Source organism: Chenopodium album, chromosome 4 (assembly GCF_948465745.1).
Source record: "Chenopodium album chromosome 4, dcCheAlbu1.1, whole genome shotgun sequence".
Taxonomy (NCBI): domain Eukaryota; kingdom Viridiplantae; phylum Streptophyta; class Magnoliopsida; order Caryophyllales; family Amaranthaceae; genus Chenopodium; species Chenopodium album.
In genome coordinates, this window is record NC_137837.1 from 64,871,329 (window position 1) to 64,879,192 (window position 7,864).

Below are 7,864 nucleotides of genomic sequence, written 5' to 3' on the forward strand. Positions count from 1 at the left end.
CAAAGAGGTATTGCTATACGTTTGATGGTTCTTGTTAGGAGGCTGGGTAACGATCTACATACCATAGTAGCATGCTACGAGAGTACCAGCAAACCATAATGGATGCATGATTATGCATTACAAAGATATATCCATAAAAGTCTGGAGAAAAAGGGATCATAAGAGCATGAGAAGCTCAAAAGTTAGAAATATATGACAGTTTTAACTTCCAATCACTGTATTTAAAACGAGTTTCAGTTTCCAAATGCAAACCTAACACGCCGTTGCAGATTGTAACGATGAAACCAAGTCAGTACAAAACATTAGAATAAAACATCTACGAGCAACACTACTAGTGATGCATGATTTACTAACTTCTCTTAACTATTAATAGGCTACCAAACAGCTAATTGACAATGATCAGTATAAATTTTAATCTTCCATTATAAAGCATATCAGGTTTTTGTTAATTTAGACCTAGCTGCATCACTTCCCAGTGTCCGAATCTCTTACCTGCAAGAAAATTCATTACGAGTCAGGCATATATCAGCCAAATGTGCAGCCTCTTTGTAGTGAATTATGCTATTCAACTCAAAAGTACCTTGTCCTAGAGGATCCAAGTGTGAGCTCAAGATCGTCGGATCCACAATCTTCATGAATGATCTCTCCTTCCCATGCTTTGAGAAGTCCCTTGGCATTACTCCTGAGAGCAAACTCATCTGACATCATTCTAGATACTGGAACACCAGCACTGTGATCACAACCTGCAGGAATAGCAGGAGAACAAGTTCCACTTTGTAAAGGCGACAGCATTCGAGGAGAACCACCTCCAACGACAGCATTTGCAGTAAAGAATCCACCAAATGGATGATGAGAAGAGACAAGGCTGAATGTCGGAGAGGAAGGGGATGAGCACAAAGCAGGTGTTACAGGAGCACTAATGGAATTCCCATGAATGTAGAGATGAGGTAGCTTGGAAGACGAGGGTGGTGGTGACAGGTTCTTAAGCCATGGAATCAGAGAAGTCCCTTGGAGAAAAGTTGTGTTTGCGGTGTAAGAAGATGAAGCAGGGCTTGCTAAAGAGGAGGATGCAGGGCTCGGGTGGAAAGAAGAACTAGGGCTCGGTTGGTACGATGAGCATGGACTTGCTGATATAGACCTGCCTGTGATGCCCAAGGGTTTGATAGGCTTGCACCCCTGCATTAAAAGAAACAATTATTGGACCTATGAAAGTGTAAGCCAAATAAGCATAACAATACATGAGATTTAGAATTTATTTTAGCAAGTAACGTTAAAATTTCCAATTTTTTCTTGGGCAAACAAATACATGAAATATGTCTAATGTAAAGAATGGAGCAAAGGAGGACGTCTAGTCTGGCATCGCGTAACCACACACCACACACTCACGCTATCACGCCTTCAAGCTACATAACTCATAAACATACATAACTCATCATGTAGTCACGTACTCACATCCTTGCACACTCACCCCTACATCATTCATCCTATCGTGTCGTGACTTATGGTCAAGTACCCAAACTATAATTTAGTCCACCTTAGCTTAAAATTCATTTGAATTTACCCAAAAATCAAATTGTCCATACTTTGTACTACGTATATACTTTCTTACATAAACTTTTTTTTTTTTTTTGACAGGATGATTGTCAGGATCGTTCTTACATAACTTACACACGAGCACTAACTCTCATCCACAATGAATCGAATCGATTTACACTAAAATATTCTTACCAAACAAGTATGGGGTAAAATCCTACCCAAAATTCCAAAGATAAATCAAGTAAAACGATTTCCACTGTTTTAAGAATAAATCTTAATAAAAATGATCATTAATTCCTTATGCAACAAAATGTACGAAAGTAGTCAGAAAATACGCAGTAAAATTGACCCTTAAATTATTGAATCCCATGATTTCTGACAAAAGCCGAATTTGCATCACAACTAGTGGTCACTGCTCAGAGAATCACACTAGCTGAGCAAAGCACTGCCACACTTCTACTACTAAGCCCTATCATTTCCTACTCCTATATCTCACAAAAGGCTAAAACCTTTTGCAAAAGGGTATTTTGGTCATTTTCTATAAAAATTATGAGGTCTTACCATATCCTTTCTTCCACCATTTTTTAATCAACATTTACATAAATCAGTTTTTAAAATTCATTCTTTTTACCTAAAAAAGCCATTAATAATTAAACAAAATTAACATATGATATTATGCGTGGTGTATAAAAATAATTAATGGAATAAGATACGATCAAATGGAAATTATGGTCCATGGTGCATTATTTTTAATAACAAAAGTCTAAGAAGAATTGATGATCATTATTTTTACCATTTTGGCTAAGGAGTACATATGAGTCGTTACATTATAACAGAAACAAAAACTAAAAAATCAATTATTGCCAAGAAATTAGCAAGTCCTTTATACCCCTTTCTACATGTAAGAGTTAAACAGTAATAGTAATTCCATTGATTGTGGTTCAAATCTTCTTCGATGAGAAACTACATACTCCGTAATTCACAACCATTATTAGTTTATTACGTAATAGACTAATAATAAGTTTATAAGTTGTTACGAGTCAATTGTAGATATCAACAAATCCAAGTGCTTGTATATAAATACTCCGTACTTGACTTAAATCGTGCAAATTTATAATTAGTTAGAAATCACAATTAATTACGTGAATCTCATTAAATTTTTCTCATGGTGTTCAGTGTACTGTGGTAGTGCTGCATTGTATCAAGCCTTGATTAATGGAGAAATATTAGTACAACTTTATCTTAACTTGTACAAATTTTAATTTTATTTTAACTTTATCTTAACCTTGATCCCCTTCAATCATAGTTCGATCCGTGTAGTTTAATCGGTGTTATCACAATGCCCGGATGATCGCTTGAGCCAAGGTAATACTCGTGATCAACCGGTGGTGGTGGCGGTGGTGTTTCATCATCACCCTTCGCCATCTCTGCCTCACTATAATTTGCGGAAAAAAAAATTTCTAAACCTAAGCTCTGGATACCATGCTAAATTATTTATAAGAGAATAGCTTGAATATAATTGTATTGATGATCTTGGCTATTATTTATTTATAGCCTATATAAGATAGCCTACACAATATAAACTCTATCATATAAACTTCCATAAATCTATATTATATTAGAATATAACTAAGATATATTATTATCCTAAATATAATATCATAAGATCTATATGGAAAATATATCACAATAATATATTTTCCTATATTCCTAACAATAATACTGGTATGAAACTTATTAAACTCAATAAAGTAATTAATATCATATCAACCCTCCCTTTACATTATCATTTCCGGTCATCCAATTACATTTTATTATTTTGTATACTCCCTCTGTCCTACAAAGATTTACGCAACGAATAATAATGTATGAATAAGAAAAGATCGAAAGAGACAGACAAACCTTTCGATAAGTAGTGCCATCAGGTTCAACAATCCAGCCAGCTTCATGACAAAGAGCTCTAAGAACTTGATTATTGTCACAATGCTTGGGTAGTTTATAACTCCCGTACATTCGAAGCCCGGAGTAGATTTTAGCAGCGATGGCTCTACGCTTTCGTTCTCTTCTCTTGTTGTTCTCTCTCTCTCTCCATGACGGTGTTCTAGTCGTTGTCGAAGCCGTTCCGCCATTTCCTGGTGCCATTCTATTGAGATCTTCTTTATGTATAAATGGGTCTGAATAAAGATGACAATGTTGAAATTGGTGTAGAATTGTTGGTAATGGAGTTTTATAAATTCATAGTTTGTGTGGAAGTATTTTAAGGAAGTATCAATACTGTAGTACTTGTAACGTAACATAATAAATAAATAATAGTGGTAAATTGGTAATTGGTAAATAATATAGTGTAGGAATTTGTAGGAGAAAAAGGGTAATGACGTTTGCTAGAAGTGATTGTGACACTGCTATAAGCCTATAACAAACCTAAAGCTAATAAACTCTATGATGACTTGAGGCACTTTGTCCATGTTGGGTTTCACTACAAAATTTTACCATCTCAGCGTGTCTTGTGTTCAAATGAGTCATATGTGTTTAAAATAAGCCATGAAATTTTAAAAAGGCCCTCTGACATATCTACCTGTCACCAAAATTCTGGACATCTCAATTCTCATGATACTGTATGTGAATATTACGGAGTAATGTATTTTGGTTGGAGGACGTATATATATAAAGGCGTATAGCAAGTTCTCAAAGTACATATTGTAGGAAATAATCCCCTGAGCTTCTCATTATTGGAGAGGGTATAAATACATACTTTACACAGATTACAAACTAATCTTGGGACAAGAAGTGAGAACCTCATAAATACAATGAAGGAGAAGGGGAGTGAACCTAGTAAATATACAAATATATACACAGTCTAATACACCCCCGTAGTCGAAGCGGGAGGCTTGTGAACGCTAAGACTATTTCGAAAGTCATCGAAGAGAAGTTGTGGAAGACCTTTGGTGAAGATGTCCGCAATTTGATATCGAGAGGGAACATGGAGGACATGAACTTGACCAAGAGCAACCTTTTCACGCACAAAGTGGATATCCATCTCAATGTGTTTGGTTCGTTGATGTTGAACCGGGTTGCCGGAGAGATACACGGCACTAACATTGTCACAATACACAACCGTGGCTTTCTTGATGGGTAAATGAAGTTCGAGAAGGAGGTTGCGAAGCCAACAACATTCGGCAACAACATTAGCAACCCCACGGTACTCGGCCTCCGCACTCGACTTAGAGATGGTGGGTTGTCGTTTGGCACACCAAGAAATCAAGTTGTCTCCAAGAAACACGCAATAACCCGATGTTGATCGGCGTGTATCGGGGCAGCCACCCCAGTCCGCATCAGAGTAGGAGGCTAAAGAGGATGCGGGAGAAGCATACAAGTGAAGGCCGAGAGAAGAGGTGCCTTGAAGGTACCGTAGTACACGCCGAATAGCTTGCATATGTTCCTGCCTTGGATCGTGCATATATAAACAAATTTGTTGTACGACATACGAGATATCCGGGCGAGTGAAGGTGAGATATTGGAGAGCTCCGGCCAGACTACGATATAGTGAGGGATCATCGGTGGGGGGGCCGGAAGTAGAGCTCAATTTTGCTTTGGTGTCGACGGGAGTAGCCGAAGGTTTGCATGAAGACATGTTTGCACGAGCGATGATGTCCTTGGCATAGGATTGTTGAGATAAAAACATACCCCCGGAATGTCGAGTGACCGAAATACCAAGAAAGGATTTTAGAGGCCCGAGGTCAGTCATTGCAAACTCTGAACTGAGACTACCCATAATAGAAAGCCGGAGAGCATCGGAGGAGGTAGTGAGGACAATATCATCGACATAGAGAAGAATGTAAGCCAAATCTTTCCCATGTGAGTAGATGAATAGAGAATTGTCTGATTTGTTGTGAGAAAAACCAATAGTAGCCACAAAGGAAGCAAACCGATGATACCAAGCCCGTGGGGCTTTCTTAAGCCCATAAAGGGCCTTCTTGAGAAGACAAACATGACCCGGGTTGTCCTTATCACGAAGACCTGGTGGTTGGTGCATATAAACAGTTTCAGCAATATCACCATTCAAAAAAGCATTTTTGACGTCCATTTGATGGATGGACCAAGACTTGGAGAGAGCAATGCTAAGGACCGTCCGAATAGAAGCCGGTTTAACCACCGGGCTAAATGTCTCATCACAATCGATCCCAACCTGTTGGTTCCTGCCATTAACAACAAGACGGGCTTTGTGCCTCTCAAAAATACCATTAGCATCCTTTTTATGTTTGTAGAGCCACATACAAGGAATAACATTGACATTAGGAGGACGGGGCACTAACTCCCACGTCTTAGTTTTAATTAGAGCATCAAATTCCGTCATCATGGCATTTTTCCAATTCGGGTCGGAGAGAGCGACAATGGGATTGTTTGGTAGAGGAGAAGGGGTGGACTGACAGTGGAGGTCGAAGATAGTTTTGGGTTTGTGAATCCCGTGGGAGCTACGGGTCCGAATGGATAAAGGAGGAGGGGGAGGCCTGCTTGCACGTTGGCCCAAAGAAATGGGACCCTGATCATTAGTGGTGATAGGTGGATCAAGGGGTAAAGACCCAAATTGACTTGGGCTGGAGTTGGGCCGAGGACTGGCGGAGCCCATAGGAGGAGAGTGAGGAGAGTTAACTGGTGGAGTGAGGGGAGGGAAGTGGGCCGCGTTTTGCTGGGCCGTGGGAGTGAGAGAGTGAGGAGAGTTAACTGGTGGAGTATGGGGAGAGATTTGGGCCGCGTTTTGCTGAGCCGTGGGAGTGGAGAGGGGAAATGGCGTCTGGGCCTGAGGTGTGGGCTGATGATATAGCTGATGGAGAACAGCAGGAGGGGGTCCATCATCAAGGAAATCATAGGTAGAAGGGGTTGGAGTGTGAATTTTTGCAAACGGAAATTGGGTTTCATCAAATATCACATGACGGGAAATGATGATTTTTCGACTAGAGATATCATAGCATTTGTAACCACGGTGATTGGGGGGGTAGCCTAAGAACACACAAGGAGTAGATCGGGCTTGGAGCTTGTTAATGGAAGTGGAGGGGAGTAGAGGGTAGCATAGGCATCTAAAAACCCGAAGATGAGAGTAGGAGGGGTCTTTTTGATATAGAATTTGTGTGGGAGAGTCGTAGGCTAGAAGTTTTGTGGGAAGAATATTGTGAAGGTAGGTGGCCATTTGGAGAGCATGATGCCAAAAGGAGGGAGGCATGGATGAATGAGCAAGGAGAGTACGTATCATATTGTTGATAGTACGGATTTTCCTTTCGGCTTTTCCATTTTGAGGGGAAGTGTGAGGACAAGAGAAACGGAACGTCATGCCATTAGAGATACAAAAATTCCGAAAAGGGTCATTGTCATATTCTCCACCATTATCACATTGAAAACATTTGACATTACGTTCAAATTGAGTATTGACATAAGTATTGAGTTGTAAGAAGAGGGAGTGGACTTGTGATTTTCTTGCGATCGGAAAGGTCCATAGAAAATTAGTAAAATCATCCAAAAATAGCACATAATAATGATGTCCCGCACTACTTAATTTAGGAGAAGTCCAAATGTCACTATGTAAAATGTCAAATGGCAAAGAAGTACAAGTAGTGGACGAATAAAAAGGAAGTTTTACATGCTTTCCAAAAACACAAGATGAACAAACAATAGAATTCAAAATCCTATTACATTGAATAAAATTGTTCTTCTTGAGTGTGCTCAAAATAGGGGTCCCGGGATGGCCAAGACGGGCGTGCCATAAGGTGGAGGGGAAGGCAGCAAGGGCGGTGTGATGTGAGGCATGAGTGATGGTGGTGGTAAAAGGATATAGCTCCCCCGAGCTATCACATCTCATACGGATGATCCCCGTCCGAAGGTCCTTCACAGAAAAACCAAATGGATCAAATTCAATAGACACAAAGTTATCACTAGTGAATTTTCGGACAGAAATCAGATTTTTAATGAGATTAGGGGCATGCAAGACATTTTTTAAGGTGAAAGGAGGAAGGGAAGCTTGACCATGACCATGAATTGGAATGCTACTACCATTACCAACAATAATATTATGACGATTGCTCAAATTAAAATAAGACGAGAGAGTACCTTGATTCGAAGTCATGTGAGAAGTTGCTCCGGTATCCATGTACCAATTGTCGTCGGGTTGATGTAAGGAGAGCGTGTGCAAAGCGGATTCGACGTTCGTGGGGACATAACCAACGGAGGAGGGAGCATTGGCAGTGAAAGCTTGGTGTTGTTGTTGTGGTCTTGGCCCAAGAATGCCACTTTGATGAGGCCTCTGCCCAGTAGGAGGACGGGCCTAAGAGTTGGTTGG

At 40.0% G+C, this 7,864-nt stretch overlaps 1 pseudogene; it reads right to left on the minus strand.

Annotated features, from left to right (window-relative positions):
* Positions 1-488: 488 nt before the first annotated feature.
* Positions 489-3,678, minus strand: LOC145628023 (BES1/BZR1 homolog protein 4 pseudogene; annotated as a pseudogene).
* Between the last annotated feature and the right edge of the window lie 4,186 nt (positions 3,679-7,864).